The 17,190-nt window shown below is 45.0% G+C and overlaps 1 long non-coding RNA gene across 1 annotated transcript in view; it reads right to left on the bottom strand.

Annotated features, from left to right (window-relative positions):
• Positions 1–11,199: 11,199 nt before the first annotated feature.
• The window catches only part of LOC134285765 (uncharacterized), a 578,496-nt gene continuing 572,505 nt past the window's right edge, over positions 11,200–17,190 (bottom strand). The window contains exon 3 of the long non-coding RNA XR_009996610.1: positions 11,200–11,675. This is a non-coding gene — a long non-coding RNA (uncharacterized LOC134285765). The remainder of the gene's footprint in view (positions 11,676–17,190) is intronic.

Below are 17,190 nucleotides of genomic sequence, written 5' to 3'. Positions count from 1 at the left end.
TTCGTCTATAACTTTCCATTGCTATGTGTGGTCGATCCTGTCCTGTGCAGCCTTGAAATCGATGAACAGCGTTGATGATGCGTTGGGACCTGGTATTCACGGCCTTTTTGCAAGATTTGCCGTACGGTGAAGATCTGGTCCGTTGTTAATCGGCCGTCGATGAAGCCGGCTTGATAACCTCCCACGGACTCATTCGATTTAGCTGACAAACGACGCAATATGGTTTGGGATAGCACTTTGTAGGCAGCATTCAAAATGGTTATCGCTCTGAAGTTCTCACATTCCTAATGGTCGCCTCTCTTGTGAATGGGGCAGATTACCCCTTCCTTCCACTCTTCCGGTAGCTGTTCGGTTTCATAGATCCTGACTATCAACGGGTGCAGACAGGTAGTCAACTTTTCTGAGCCCATCTTGATGAGTTTAGCTGCGATACCATCGTTACCAGTTGCTTTGTTGGTTTTGAGCTGGTGAATGGTATCCTTAACTTCCCTCAGCGTGGGGGTTGGCTCATTTCCGTCCTTTGCTACATTGGCGTAGTCGTTCTCTCCGTTGTCGTGATCTCCCGTGCCTATGTCCTCTACGTCATTCAGGTGCTTGTCGAAATGCTGCTTTCACCTTTCGATCATCTCACGTCCGTCCGTCAAGAGGCCTCCGTCCTTATCCCTGCATATTTCGACTCGCGGCACGAACCGTCGCGGGATACGTTGAACTTCTTGTAGAACTTCCGTGTTTTGTGCAGCAATTCCCTTTCCTCGCACTCCCGTTCTTCCAGGCGACGCTTTTTTCCACGAAAGGGGCGAGTCCGCTGTTTCCACTTCTGTTTGTAACGTTCCTCGTTCTGCCGGGTTCATTGCTGCAGCATTACCGCCCGTACTGCGTTCTTCTCCACCAAAATCGCTCTACACTGCACACCTTTCACGTACCCGATGGTGCTCTCGGCTGCGTCGTAGATGGCTGCTTTTACTGTATTCTAGCAGTCCTCTAGAGGGGCTACATGCAACTTACACTTATCTGGCAACGCTGCCTCGAAATTCAGCACGAATGTTGAGGCAACATACGGTTGCTTCAGTCATTCGTACTTGTACCGTGGCGGTCGCCGACTGACCAAAAACGCTAACTCTTCCACCGACTCCTGAAAATGACTTCTTTCCAATTATTTTTCCCACTGTGAACGTGTGCACATGTTCCATTCTTGATACCCCTTGATGATGATGGGTGCGGGTGGATGGACGAATAGATGTGTAGTCCCGATCGGACGGACCAACACCGGAGAGGTCGACATTGCCATTAAGCGCTAAGAACAACCACCAATTCGTGCTTCCAAACTCGGTAAACGCGGGCGGGCGTGTTGGAAAACTTTTCCACCCACGAACAACGAACGAACCTTTAGCAAGGAACGGACGGACCCGCGCGTCGACCATGGATCTGCGCTGTTGATAACGACGGAATCATTAGCCATCAGCCAGCAGCGGGCGAATAGAGCAGCGACGAAGCGCAACAATCTGGGTCAGTGTGGTTGGCATAAGCGTCTTCTCTTCTTGGTGGTGGAAAAACAAATTTTTCTCATGAATATTCAGAACGACGCTCGTGGTCGTCGTCGTCGTCGACGACTTTGAAGGCCACGGCGCGGATGCCGGTTGGTTGGTCGGTTGGTGGTGCTATTCTTGGTCCGATCGCGGTCAGGCCAAGTTTGTAAGTCTATGACATCTCCGGTCGGTACGGTTCAGTTTGTTTTGATCAGTTTCCAAGGTCATTGCCGTGTGGCAGCTTGAGTTCTGGGGGCACGTGTCTGTTACCACACCTTTAGGTGTATATTTTTCATTTTTCCAGGAAGGCGGTTTTCGTAGTAAAGATTAACCCTCTAATACCCAAATTTTTGATTTTGATCTAGCTATCATTTTTCGTCATCTAAAATCGATTTAAACATGTTTTGGAAGATGATTCTTTTCAATTCTCGATTTCGTTAATTTCAGTTTTTGATTTTTCCATCTTTTATTTTTGAACATCCCCACACTTTTATATTTTTCCTGGAAGCCAATTCGAGGAACGGATTTTTTGAGATGAAAACATTTTGAGATTTTATGATTATTGTTGAAATATTATTATTTTCATTTTTTTTCACAGAGAATTTTATTTTCCGTGTAATTTTAAGGAAAATAGTTTTAGAGTGTATTCGATTCCCTTAAACTATTAAACAAGGATAGAATGATTTGGGAAAAATTTAAAATATGTTAATTGTAGCGATTCAATACAAAATAAACAATGACTTCTGAAAGGTGACTAAAACATCAATTTTTCAATGATTTTAAAAAAATGTAAAAACGTTTTAAAATACACCAAAAACCATTTTGAGATATACAGAACAGTCCTCAATATCAGCCAAAAATATAAAAAAAAATATTTTTTCACGAAACAAAAATTACAAAAATGCTCAAACTATACCCCGTCTAAAGGCGGGATTGGGTATTAGAGGGTTAAGACGATATCTTGTTAAGTAGGTGTGAATTAGGGGGCTAGGGAAAAAATGTAGTAAAGCTAGAGTATTGATCTTGAGTATTAAACTTTGATTATTTAAACAATAGTTTCATTTTAATAGTTCAATAGTTTTCGCTAATTTCTTCGAAGAATACAATAGTTTTCATTAGAAACCGTCCATAAATCACGTAGCCTCTTAGGAGGGAGGGAGGAGTTCCTTCGACCTAATTGCTACGAGCCATATATTAGGTTTGGGAAAACAGGCTAGGAGAGGGGAAAGTGTGTTGAAAATTGTCAAAAAATGTTACATTAGTTTTGGATGCTCCCTAATGAGCTAGAGGAGCGTGACGTGTTCTATGAACCGAACCATCAGCCAAGGGCGATGAAATGCTTGGAAATTATTATTCAAATTTCCCAGGACGATTCGCGTGGTGAAGAAGGTTCGCCTCGTAGAGCTATTTAGAGGACGTTTCATCTAGTCCAATTTGTCATACAATCTTTCGGGCGTCGCACGCACCTGTTTCCGGAGCGATTTCTTCACGGCCACAAGAATTATCGCAAAGTGGTACAAACCATTACACGTTCATCGTTGTATCAAGCAGAGCCACCACCATATCAAGTGGACAGTCTCAATGTCACATCGTCATGGTGACCTCCACGGCGGGATACCTGCCGTTTTTCATTTTTTTTAACTTGGCATTAAGCTAGTGGGGCTGATTCCTAGCTTCTCAGCGTTGAGTTAACTTTCATAAGCTGTGGCACGCTTAATCCATTCAAGGCACGTGGCTACGCCGTCCGGTGCGGTTATTTCTGAAAAGAGTAAACAAAATTTAACGATGGCTAGTATACTGCCCATGATCGCATATCAGTCTCATCTTTGCTGGGTTTCCTATTCATATGGGACAATTATGCGATCATAGGCAGTATAGCTGATGCTAATGGTGTGTCTTTCATTTGAGATATATGTAAAAAAGTTGGACAAGTCTCGTAAAGGCTATTAGGAAAATTAAGTACGATAACATGAGCACATTACCCATGATTGAGAATTTACTGAATTTATAAAAAAAAATCTTGGGTTTCGAAATCCGAAATCTGGAAACCAAACCGAAAATTCCCCAAAAGAAACGATTCTGCACGTGCCAACTGCAATTTTCCCGCCATCATTACTCATTGTTAAGGGTGGGCACCGGCGTAAAAGTTTCGTTACTCGATTAAATCGAGAAATGGAACTGCATGCAGCAGACACAGAGTTGTGGTATTCGTTCCCCTGAAATGTGTGCGCTCTTTAGGCTCTCTAAACTCTGCCAAAAACAACGTCACACCCCCTCCCCTTTGCGCCAGACGTGTCGAACCCATAGACTGCTTCGAATGAGCTCTTGGTCGAAGTCGTAGCAAGGGCACCACACCACAGCTTTTTGGTGTGGTTTTCAGACAAAACTCTTACCCGCCTGCTGGATATCACCCAACTGCTAACGGGAGGACATTCCCGGCTGCAGCCGGCCAACAGTTAAGACTAAACTACTGGTGAAGGTATGTTCTGGAGCAGATTTTGTTTTGGCAGCCCAAATAACTACAACTTGAAGATGAAAATTTTCCTCGGAAAAGTCCAATGGATTATTTAAGCATTCCGAAGAAAAGAACAGAGAGTTAGAAAAGTATAACTCAAACTAAGTTATGGAAGTTTTTAAAACACGGTAGAGATCAATAAAATATAATTAAAGAAAAACACCAAATTAACAGAAATATCATTCAACGAATTATTTTTTTCAATGCATGGATATATTTCACCTCCTCTTCAACTTCATTCATGACTGCCGGAGGCAACTACTTGTCGCCGGTCGTCCGTAAAAGCATAACATATATTGCGATGAGCAGGGTAAAATTGTTTTTCTGCATTTTATGTACTTTTATTTATTTCGTTCAGACGGGTTGGTAACCAGCCTTTTTTTCTTTTCTTTTTGTCTTAGAAGAGACTCTTAGGGAAGCATGAGGTACGAAATATGCAGGGCGTTTAAAAAATCCAAATTGGATTTTATTTGCTTAATGTAGACGATAAATATTCGTAGTGATATTACACCTAAGGTTACAATGGCACATCCTATCTAATCAATAAACAAAACACTACTACACAAAACATACAATACACAAGGTTTCTACAACTTCAAAGACATCTTCTGAATCACTAACTCGATTAGGACTGCCTCTGTTTCTACCCGCAATCATGTACTTCGTCTTGATCAATCATCAAACCTACCCTCGCTGTTTCCCCTCAGAGGATCCATAAGCTTCTTCCACTGCCCTACGATCGATGCCGATGAGATCAATATAGTTCGCAAAGCCAAGGGGAGCATGATCGACTCTGTGATGGTACCTTCTGCACGGCAGACCACCTAATCGCTCCTTCGAGGGCAAGTTGAACAATAAATTTGAACGAGCGAGACACTACCCGAATCCTATTTTATTTACAGTGTCTTTGAAATTCGTTGAAAGTATATTCTTTACCATTATCTCATCTGAGTATTGATCGTCAATAAAAGTTACAAAGTAACGGTAGCCGTCATATATTTCTTGCTCCATGCTTCCACTGACGTATGAATGTATCAATTTCAATGCTCGTTTTGATCTTGGCAATTTCATATCCTGAAATTTGAGAGCTGCCTGTTTCCCGCCAAGCAATAATAACACAGACCCGACTGATGTTTCTCATTGGGAGATTAATACCCTCAACCATCCCCTTTCTAATCAGTTTGTTTTCAAACTAGGCCAATTGGGTTCTTTAGGGGTATCAGGATTATTTCATAATCGGATTCTCCGCCCAAAAATTAGTCGAAATTTAAAATTTCATAATTTTTGGAGTCCGGGAACTATTTTTAAAATCCATTTAAAGTTTGTATGGGGAAATTTTTTTGTTCGGGTCGAACTGTCACTTTATCGATTGAACTGTCATTCTAGCCACGAAAATTAAAACTGTTTTGTTAATTTAACCATCAAAACAAAGGTATTGGAATCCAATAAAATCACGTTATACTCAGAAAAATGAGCTCTTTCGATTGAGCTAAAGAAAAAAGCAATATTTTATTCACTAAACAACCCAATTATCAAGGCGCACTTGCTTGCTCACATGCTGTCCCAAATGCACTTTCTCCAGATTTTCCATCCCAAATGCAATCAAGGTACCTAGAACAATCTATCAGCGAATTTTCCTGTACATATTACTTCGTCTTCATATTCAAAAATGACCTCTTTGTGGTAAAAGTAGCCCTTTTCCCATGGAGACAAGGTTTTCCGCAAATCCAGGAACGAGTAGAACATCATTCAGTTCAAGATTCTTCATTTTACACAATCCGACCACTGACTTCAATAGCAACTTACCCAGCTTCGTAGCTCGACGGTCCTCGGCAGACTGTACCGTTGAAATCGTTACCGACTCGAGCAGCTCCTTAACGTCCTCCAAATGGCCTTCATTGTAGCTCATGTGATCGCTCACTCCAGAGTCCACCACGAATCGAACTCGTTTTTCCTTCTCCATGTCCTCATTCGCATTCTTCATCATCGCAAACGATTGCTTGTTGTTCTCCTGCTGTTCCTTGTACTTTTGCTTCTCCTTCGCCACGAACTTCTACAATACCGGACATTTATTTTAGAAGTGGCGGGTCTCGTTGCACCCATAACAACGCGTTGTGTTCCTCTTTTTGGCTTTAGAGGCAACGTTCTCAACCTTTTTTTTTCTCTTCCCCAGCTTCAAGGAACATCCTTTTTATTTCCGTTGTGGTCTTGATTCGAATACGAGCTGTTCAGGAATGGCGCTCAATAGGGCATGGACCTTCTCTTCCTGAGTGATTCCGGATCGCATCCGTTCTAACTCTCGCACGATTAGATCGTACTCATCGAAGATGTTCCGTAGTGACTCTCGTTGACGGTATTTGATCAACAATAATCTTTCCCGCATGTTTACCATCGCCGCCGTACCCGCTTTCTTGTAGCTTTTTACAAGCACGTCCATTGCTTCCTTAGCATACGACAATCAGCTTGTTCAACACGTCATTGTTCACGAGCATGCCGATTTCGTGCAGCGCTTCCACGTCTTTGTTCAGCCGCTTTTGCAGTTTCTCCTTCCTTTGGTTTTCCTGCTTCGGAGTAGCACGGGCGGCGGGTTCATAGTAGACTTCCTCAACCGGAGCTCTCGTCAACGTATGCAGAAGCTTCAGTTTAGCCAACGGGTTCTGCACCCGCCATTTCCACGCTCAAAAGGTGGCTTCATTTTCATCGAAGATGTTCGTCCTATCCCCGCCAATAATGGCTCCGGATAGCGGCATGGTTCGCTCGAAAGTTCCCCTTTCGTAGCGACCGTTCTTCAGTCCACTTTTTTTTTCTTTTTTTATTCAGGGATTTTCTGCCGTAGGTAGGTTCATCCCGGAACAGTCCACTGTTGCTGGCTGTATCCATCGTTGAAAACCTGAGTTCCGCTGCTTCTCGTCATCTTGTTTCTTCTGTATATTGGCGTCCAACGGTGCTCATTTTCGTCGTTCTTTAGTTAACCACTGATATACTGCTTCAGCCTTCATAACCAGTTAACCAATGGATCAATCTTTCTTTAGTTTAACCAACTGTTTTATGCCAGATAATCACTGGGCCCATAACCTTGTAAGAAGTTAACCACTTCGAGTTTAGGTAGGGAAAGAAACTTTAATCCACATGTCCTCTGATATGATGATGAATGGCAAATTGATATGATGTACATTTCACACATCTAAGCATCTCGGTGAAATGCATTTCATTCCATAAACCCCTGTCGGATGACTGCTGGGAGTCGTGGACTGTTTATTTTTGACAACATTCCGGTTACGCAGCGACCATTCCTACGCTCGGTGATGTGTCTTTGGATTTCCCGGAAACGTGCTGTTTTCTATAGAATTGCCACGTTCGGTGGTGTATTTTTTGCATTTCCCGAGAACGTTTCTGTTCTGTTTTCTGTAGAATTGCCACCACTGACTGATTCTTCCACCGAGTAGTGGCTCTTTAACAACTGGGGAAGATTATCTGCTGGTGGTAGTCAAAAGATAGTTGAGGCAGACATAGCTCAACTTATCGCCGGACACTAGCTCCAAGCGCTCAGCGTACCGCATTTTTTGAAATCCGCACAGTGCCGCAGATGACGGTCAGTGGATTGGGACATATTTTACGGATTCAGCTTCCTCTCTTAGTTTGCAGTGACAGTTGAGCTCCATTCGGTTTCTTATTTCGGGATCGGGAAATTGCTTTCGACAACGGAGGTGCACTGAGCTGCCCAAACTCCACATCAACGTTGACTTCGCAGCAGACGTCTGCTACGATGTTCATAAGGAAATCTGTCAGCGTCCGCAACGTTGATTCTGCTCGACCTCGCCGTTAATGCACTTTTATCAGCAGCGAGTTGACGAGGTGTTACCGAAGTTCCGCTTCTTCTAGATGACCACAGAATTACTCGACGAATGAAACAAAACTATCCACATAATCCGGCTTCGGGGGCTCAAGCCGGTTCATCTTGTCCAGAAGGCTTTGTGGCAGTTGTTCCGGGTGGCCGAAGTACCGACGCAACTTCTCGATGACCTGCGTGGTGAATTCAGGAAGTAGTAACTATCCAGACACCAGTTCGAGGGTATCGCCGTCATGCGGTTCCTTAAGTCACATCAGGTTTTATGGTTCATGTGGACGCTTTGTAGGCCGCGTAGGACAAAGGCAACAGTGCCTGGTTTGCCGACGAAATTTGGTATTTGGTATGCCAACCCCTTTCTCACGGCCATTTAGGTCTTTGTCGGTCCGGTCCTATTGTTGTAGCCCGTCTTGGCTGACACTTTCCACCTTCTGGTACGTGTTCACCTTGCACTCCATCGACGTGACTGAACTCTGGCTCTGCAGATCTGAATCGTCCGAGTTGTCCTCTACGGAGTTTTCGTAGCTTCGTGCTAGCTTCCTTACGTTCACCTCGGCCAGCTTCAGCATATTTTGGTCGTTTTTGCCAGAATAACCCGCTTTTGAAGCACCCACGACAACTTTCTGCAGATGAGTTGGACTCCGTCGCTGCTCAAACGCATGATGCATCTCTCTTTTTGTTCTTCCGCAGCTGCATCTCCGACTTCAGCCTTCATTCTGTCGCTTCTGTTTCCCCTCTAGTGCTCGCACCTTTGCTTCCACGCTAGACGCAGCTAGGCGAAAGTTGACGTTGTATATATCAGTCATTTTCATTTCATTTCATTTATTTAGTATTGTATCAAATTCAAGATAAAACTGAATCAACAATATTTCTCCATAATACACGGCTCGTGGCTGCCGAACTCCATCCTCGGTCGCGCCCGATGCTCGCCAAGTCACGCTCCACCTGGTCCGCCCATCGTGCTCTCTGCGCTCCACGCCTTCTTGTACCAACCGGATCAGTTGCAAACACCAGCTTTGCAGGGTTTGCATTCTTGCAACATGCCCTGCCTACCGTATCCTTCCGGCTTTGGCCACCTTCTGGATGCTGGGTTCGCCGTAAAGTGCAGCGAGCTCGTGGTTCATTCTTCTCCGCCACACACCGTTCTCCTGCACACCGCCGAAGATCGTCCTTAGCACGCGTCGCTCGAAAACTCCGAGTGCTTGTAGGTCCTCCTCGAGCATGGTCCATGCCTCGTGCCCGTAGAGGATTACCGGTCTTATTTGCGTTTTGTACATGGTGCATTTGGTGCGTGGGTGAATCTTTTTCGACCGCAGTTTCTTCTGGAGCCCGTAGTAGGCCCGACTTCCGCTGATGATGCGCCTCCGAATTTCACGGCTCACGTTGTTGTCAGCCGTAAGTATCCCCGTCTATCGTAACATTACTACCCAGACGGATCCGGTCGTTTTCGGTTCCGCCTACCAGCATGTACTTTGTTTTTGAGGCATTCACCACCAGTCCGACCTTCGCGTTTCAGGCGGGTATACAGCTCTGCCACCGTTCCAAATGTTCTGGCAATAATGTCCATGTCGTCCGCAAAGCACACAAATTGTCCGGATTTTGTGAAAATCGTTCCCCGGCTGTTGAGCCCGGCTCGTCGCATCACACCTTCCAGAGCGATGTTGAAGAGTAGGCATGAGAGTCCATCACCTTGTCGCAGTCATCGGCGAGATTCGAATGAACTAGATAGTTCACCCGAAACCCTTACGCAGTTTTGCACACCGTCCATCGTTGCTTTAATCAGTCTAGTCAGCTTCCCAGGAAAGCCGTATATACCAGTATCGTTCCCGTTTTTCCGGGTGCAAATCTGCTTCTTGGCGTTCTTCTGTTTCTGTTGGAACTTCTGGGCCTTCTCATGGAAGACCTTGCTTTGGCAGTACCATTTCTTGAGCAGTTTGCCCTCCTCGACGTCCAAACAGCCAACCATCACAACGTCGCGCGTATACTATCACAAATTGCGAATGGAGTTGACGTCAAATCCATGATGGCTGTGGGTGGACACAGCATCGGAAGTCATCTTTTTGCAGGTCTCATTTAACACTATTGCTTCGACGGTGTCACTTGATTGTTTAGAATGTTTCCGAGAGGGGAACTAGATTTTCACAGTAGCTGACCGTTTTTGTAGCAACGCTTAAACTGTAAAAATAACACCTGTGGGAATTTAGCTGATGGTTCTCGATGAGAATCGCCAAGCGCAGCGACCCGATACACTGCACGTCCGATGTGGTCGAACGCTGACCAAAGAAAGAGGAAGAGTCGTGGCCTGCTGTGATGTCGTTAGCAGCTATCACTCGATAGCGTGGGCGTTACCCTGGGTGGGGAATGTGCGTGCGTCATCAGTTATCTGTTGACATATTGGGGGATAAGACTCTAAACACACTGAGAGATGCTTACTGTCAGACATATTCCACACAACACCCATAGCATCTTCTCTATCGGTTTCCTTGCGGATTTCGCGTGGATGCTACACGATGGTGACACGAGCCTTTGTGTCCACCTCCGGTCCACTTTGGCGTCACAGGATTCATAGAAGGATCGAAATTCTCATGCTACAGCTCATCGCCTATGAGAATCATTTCCATTTTGAACTTCCACAACTGGTTAGTTATGGTTGTTCAACTTTGTGAGGGGTATGCGCTGTTGATCGGACAGCATAATATCTGCTTTCTTCCACTCATCCACTGTGCTTGAACCGGAGCTCAATTTTGGAGCGTTTTCGGATGAAATCTGATTTTCACGTCTAGCGGTTTACTGACACCTTCCTCCCAGACTCAAGAATCTGTAATAAAGAAAAAGCCATTATCACGTTATGCTGGAAAGATGCCAAAAGGCATAATAGATACTAAGTAAAAGAAGAGGAAGAGCCCAGGGACTGAACTCAGAACTTTCTGAATATGAATCAGAAGCAATAACCATTGAACCACTGAGGCTCTTTTTTGTCCAAATTTATTTATTTATTTGTTTCATGCAGTCAATCATAAGTAGACCGTTTCAATACAATTTGAACTTAAAACTAGAACTGTTTGCTTATTTTATTTCTATCTGCCCAACGACTTGACGGACCACTTCTAAACATTTTAGTATTCAAGTTCATATCTTCGATTTTTTTGGACGTCCAAGTTTCGTGTTCGAGCTATATTTCAAACTTTGTCATTGAAGTTGGCCCAAACCTCCCCTAATGCATTGCATGTAGTAGACTAAAACCAACGACGACGCCCAGAGAGCTCCGTTTCAAAGACTAGAGGAAGGCAAGCTTTTTTTCCTCTCAAAAAGGTGATTTTGTTCCATTTTTACATCCCCATGGAATTCATTGCTTGTTGTACTTTATCATGCGGTTGGTCGAATATTTGGCATTGCCGGAATTGATTCCTCTTAATAAGGCAACCAGTATTGAAATTTGTGGCAAAAGGACCTCTAGCTCAACAAAATCCTGAAAATTCCCACACATAAATTAGTCAAGTTCATGGGAAATTGATTGAAGAAAATTGGCCCCACTGCCGCACCAGAGTGCCAAGAATTTCTCCCACACCTTACCTTACGTCACCGTCGTCCTTGCCAACAACCGTAGGACCGCAATGATGTTGTTCCAGGGTTCCACCTTTTCCTGCGGTAAACAATGGGAACAGCAAAAGTAGCCACCTACAATCATCTCCGCCGTCATCGTTGCTTGCACGCCTTTCTTGCACTGGCCTACCTATAGGCACCTACTGGATGATGGTGGTTAGGTAGGTGCCGAAAAAAGGATAACCTGCGAACAAGGATAACAACGTTTTAGTTGAGTTAGGACCCAGTTGTTTGAACACGAAAATTGCGGAGCAGTTGTTGGGAGTTTTTGTGTGAGTTCCGTTTCTTTTTTTGCTGTCGGTGCCAAACCAACCGTAGGTAGGTACTGGCGGATTTTCCCCGTATCTGTTACCTGAGGGGGATTATTGTGCACATATTTTCTCCTCGGAATTGGGTCTATGCCATGCGGACGGGGCGGGGGTTGTCTACTGAGGAGAAATGGTGCAACGGTGCGGTGGTTGGAAAATCACTTTGAGGTTCACCGTTAGGAAATGGAGGTAAGATTGTGCAAATAGGGAATTATCAACTAATTCAGTTGAATGGCTGACATCATTTTGTAGACAAATTCACTCAGCGATTGTTGGGGTTTTCTTAGTTTTATGCATAAGCTGGGCAGTGCGTGAATATGTGCAAATTAACGTAACTAATATGTGTATATCAGCAGTGCTGGGCGAGACACATTCGGCCTCAATACTCACTACTTACTTTCAATTCTGAGCACCCGTGGTGATGCAGAGGACCGAATTGTAAGATCTCCATCCTGGGCGATTGCCAGCCATCGCCTTGACATGTGACCAGGTTAAATTTCTGTCGATTTGCTTGATTTCGTTGCTGAGGCTGCGCCGCCATGAGCATCTGGGTCTGCCTATGCTGCGATGTCCTGCTGGGTTCAAATCTAACGCTTGCTTGTAGATTTCGTTTCCGCCCCTGCTTAGAGTGTGGCCGATCCACCACCACTTTCGCTTCCGAATTTCTATTGCTATCGGCTTTTGATGACATCGAGGATGGAGATCCAATTGTGAGGCCACCATGTACAAATTATATATCGCAGCCATCTATTGATGAAGACCTGAAGCCTTTGAGTGTTCTCCACTGATACACACCAAGTTTCACTGGCGTATAGCAGCACATCCCAACTAACAATCACTCATTTAACAGGCACCATCATGACGAATTAATTCAGCATAATGTTGAATAACATTTGAATTATTTTCACGTACAACCTATGTTCGGGTTTTGTTCACACAAATTTGTAGAAGTTATAAAGCATCATGTTGTGCACCAACTTATTATTTTGTTTTTCAAAGCGTTTTACAAATGTACAAGAAAGTTGTTATTAGGCTATGGCAAAAATGACTGAAAATAAATAAAATGCAAAAATGTTGAACTCTCACGAGAGTAATTATTTGCTCTCATGTTGAGAACACCTATTATGAAATAAGAATTACATATAAAATTACCTAAATCCGGATTAGAACTCGAGACCTGTTGATTGCCAGCCGCATGCCTTCCTATCTGCGCCATCCTAGAGATGGTGAGTTGCAGGACCTAAAGCAAAACATCATCTTCCCATAACTCAATAATGATCACTCCTGAACTAGTGTTCAGCAGTGGTGAATTAGCACAGCACGTGGTAATCAACTGAACAGCGCCTCATACTTCAACTGCTGTTCAACCCAAAACACGTGTTTTCCATTCTGATTTCGCTGTCAGTATTTTTATCGCACGGTGAGAAAATTTGTATCGAATGCGGCCAAAAAATGTTGGTCCTTATTGAAGATATTGTTTCCAGACGAACTAATTGCGATATGAATATGTTTTAATTTTCATTATTAAAAATCGATCTTTAAAAATGTATGACAATATGTAGTGCGGTATGGTCTTGGACATGGTGCATTCACAGCATCTGTTCAGGTAATCTAATCATGCTCAATCAAAGATCCGTTAAGCATTTTCTTTTTATTTACGCTTTTGTTATAGGATCTTGATATTATGTACAATAAATAGTACATAAGAATGTTTAGGGATACTTGAAATGTGTCGATTTCTGAATGCTGTTTGAAAGGTGGCTGCTTGGGTGACTGTGGCAACAATATTCAGTAAACGCGACAGCACTGAAATGCCAAATGCATCGATCCAAGCGTCTCGTACAATCGAGCTGCTGCGGAAGATAAAAAATATATTAATCAAGGTATAAGATATCTTGTTACAGATTATTAATAATAAATAAATACCTCATTTTTACGTTGATTACGCCTCTTGGTACTCAATGTTAAACTGCATAATTCTATTCTGTTTAATTTTTGTGATTCGTTTAAAATTTTGGTTTTTACATAACTTGGTTGTCTAAACAGTTTTAGCCATGATTTATCCCATAATCCGAACAAAGTTTCGAGTCAAACTATGACGGGCTGAAAGCGTTTATTTGACAAGTGAAAAGCACATTGTTCAGGAGCATATGTTTATCGATACATAAGCTTAATAAGATGCAGACAAATGTTTTGTTAAACTCTTTTGTTAAGGAATCAATGCTTGTCGAATAAATTTCTTGTTAAACTTTTGTAAAGTGTTTTAATTTATCATTGTTGACACCGATGAGGAAAGTTGAACATTGACTATTTTCTCAATTGAAAAATCGTTTAAACAGTAATGTGTAGAGCATAATTTTAGTTCAACTATCATTACCATTATTAAGCAACAATTCAGCAAGCTTGCTTGTTTGTGACTTGCAATTGTTAGTTGGGATATTTCACGTTCGAGTTAAAAATTCGGATTTTGGTGCGCCTACTAATCTGGTTGTTTTTCCATACGTTTCTTAAACTCGCAAACAGGGATGGCATTTCGCAATGAAAATGTGCACAGTGCAGCTTATTTTCATATTAAAACCGCGCACACTTGCACTCACACTGAGGAGTATGCCATCTCTGCTCGCAAAAGCAGCCCATAGGGGGAAAAATCTGCTCAACAAACACCCTAACAGGAAGGTTAGGGTAGTGTGGGGTTTAGGCCGTCTTCTACAACAATAGTAAAAGTCAGGACTACTCTATCCTCGACCCACTAAAACACATTCCTATGGTCGCCAAACCCTTCGTCTCTCCGGAACCACCAAGAAGGCATTGCTGCAGAGAGGGGCTAGTGCACATCGCACCCTCAAGGTTAGCTGCGTAGCCTGCAGCAACGAACATCGATGACTCGCTTTAGAGAGTCCATCACGGTAGCATGCTGGCGCTTAGCCAGTTTCCCGAGTAGTCCTCGCCACTCCCTTTGTCCTGGGAAGCCGGGCAGGGTCAACCCCGCTCGCGCCCAACTGCTTTGCAGACATCAAGATGCCCACGTGCAATCCAATCTGACCTGCTTAAGGCAAGGGTATCACTACCCTTTAGGCCCTATCAGCTGCACCAGAAGGTTGCTGACAGCAGGGTCTCCACCTGCCCCGACCCTTGCCGGGGACCCCTTTCCAACCGCGAGCTCGGATCCAACCCAGTAGACCAACGCCACGACAGCACCGCTACCGGAACTTCCTCTCCGCGGCCACTTAATCGCTGTAAGGGTCGATCTCGACCGCAGGGCACCGGTATGACCTACGAAGCCGACTCCGAACCCCTGGACCACCTCTTGTACTGCATCTGGACTAGCCATTCTCCGAGTCCACGCGCCACCTCCTCTGTAGCTCCCAGACGATATGGGTGATAGCCGTTGAAACGGCGTTCCAGCCAAACTCATCCCTACACATCCTCTGGACCAAGTGGTCCGGGTTTGTGTCCTCCCCGCATGTGGCAAGCATGCGGTCACGCATTGTGCGAAAACGCGGGCAGACGAACAAAACGTGTTACGCCGTTCCTCTAAATCATTGCACACTGGGCATTCGGGAGAATCCGTATGCCCGAAACGGTGTAGATACTGTCGGAAGCAACCATGACCTGTAAGGACCTGTGTCAGGTGGAATGTAACTTCCCAATGGCGCCTAATAATCCAACTATCTACCCTCGGTATCAACCTATGGGTCCACCTTCCTTTAGTGGAACTGTCCCACGCGCGCTGCCATTTGACCATAGAGGCCATCCTGGCAGTCCTGCGTATGCCTCTTGTGCCGCGCATTTCGAAGCACTTCATGTCCTCACTGATAAGAATGCTGATAGGCACCATATCAGTAATGACGCAGAGAGCGTCGTGTGACACGGTACGGTACGCGCTCGCAACCCTCAGGCACATAAGCCTGTAACTACTTTCCAGCTTCCGTCGATAGCATTTAGTACTTAGCGCGGTGCCCCACGCCGGGTCGCCATACCTAAGTATGTACGTAGCAACACTAGCCAGAGGCTTGCGCTTACTGGCGTACACCGCAGAGCTATTGGACATCATCCGGGACAGTGCCGCAATAGCTGTGGAGGCTCTTTTATAGGCATAATCGACGTGGCTACCGAAGGTAAGCTTATCGTCGATCATCACGCCCAAGTGTTTGACGGAGCGCTTTGACAGGATAGTGCACTCTCCTACACTGATTTCCGTCTGCTGCTCCGACTTCAGGTTGTTAACAATCGTCACCTCTGTCTTGTGGTGAGCCAGCTCCAGTTTCCTGGACCGCATCCACGCCTCCACAACCTTGATCGAGTGGTTGGTAGTCAGCTTTACCTCCTCGATCGTTTCACCGTAGACTTCGAGCGTAATGTCGTCGGCAAATCCGACAATCACCACTCCCACTGGGTACTCTAACCTCAACACCTCGTCGTACATGACATTCCATAACACCGGACCCAGGATGGAACCTTGCGGAACTCCTGAGGTTATGTGAAAGCACTTCCGACCCACCTCCGTGTCGTAGACTAGTACACGATTCTGAAAGTAACTTCCGAGAATCTTGTACAGATACTCCGGTATTCCCATACACAAGAGCGCATCGGCAATAGCAGACCAGTTGACGCTATTAAACGCATTCCTTACATCTAGAGTCACTACCGCGCAAAAGCAAATTCCCCTCCTCTTAGGCTCGAGTGCTTTCTCGGCGGTTTTTGTAACCGACAAGATAGCGTCTACGGTGGACCTCCCCTTCCGGAAGCCGTACTGGTTACTCGAAAGACCATTCTCGCCCTCGGTGAACCTCAACATTCTATTGAGGATGATCTTTTCGAGCACCTTTCCCGCCGTGTCAATCAAGCATATTGGTCTATATGCCGACGGGTCTCCGGGTGGTTTCCCCGCCTTTGGCAATAGTACCAGGCTATGCCTCTTCCAAGCTTCTGGGAAAACTTCCTCGTCCAGGCATTTCTGCATAGCAGACCTGAACATCTCGGGAGCCTCTGCAATAGCTACTTTTAAGACCAGGTTCGGAATTCCGTCCGGACTTGGGGCCTTACCTACGCTAAGGGACTTAGCTATCCCCGCAAGTTCCACATCGGTGACCCTCTCCTCATCGCCAGCCCCAGTCCCCGGCTGTCCTACGAAAGGAAGCCAAGGACTAGGATCATGGCGAGGAAAAAGTCCTCCAAAGATCCCCTCCAACATCTCTGGAGATTGCTCTGTAGGAGTCATCACATCTCTCGTCTTGGCCCTCACCTTATTGATCCGTGCACCTATGTCGATCTTAGTGCCGCCATCGGCCGCCTTTTGGCTACCAAGATATTGGAAGCTTTCAACATTCTCAGCTGCTTGCCCAGCTACCGTTAAGCTGGAAGGGTTGACCGTGTTTACATCTAACGATT

This window comes from Aedes albopictus, chromosome 1 (assembly GCF_035046485.1).
Source record: "Aedes albopictus strain Foshan chromosome 1, AalbF5, whole genome shotgun sequence".
NCBI lineage: Eukaryota > Metazoa > Arthropoda > Insecta > Diptera > Culicidae > Aedes > Aedes albopictus.
Note: the sequence above shows the minus strand (reverse complement) of the source record. Positions and strands in the feature narration are given on the sequence as shown.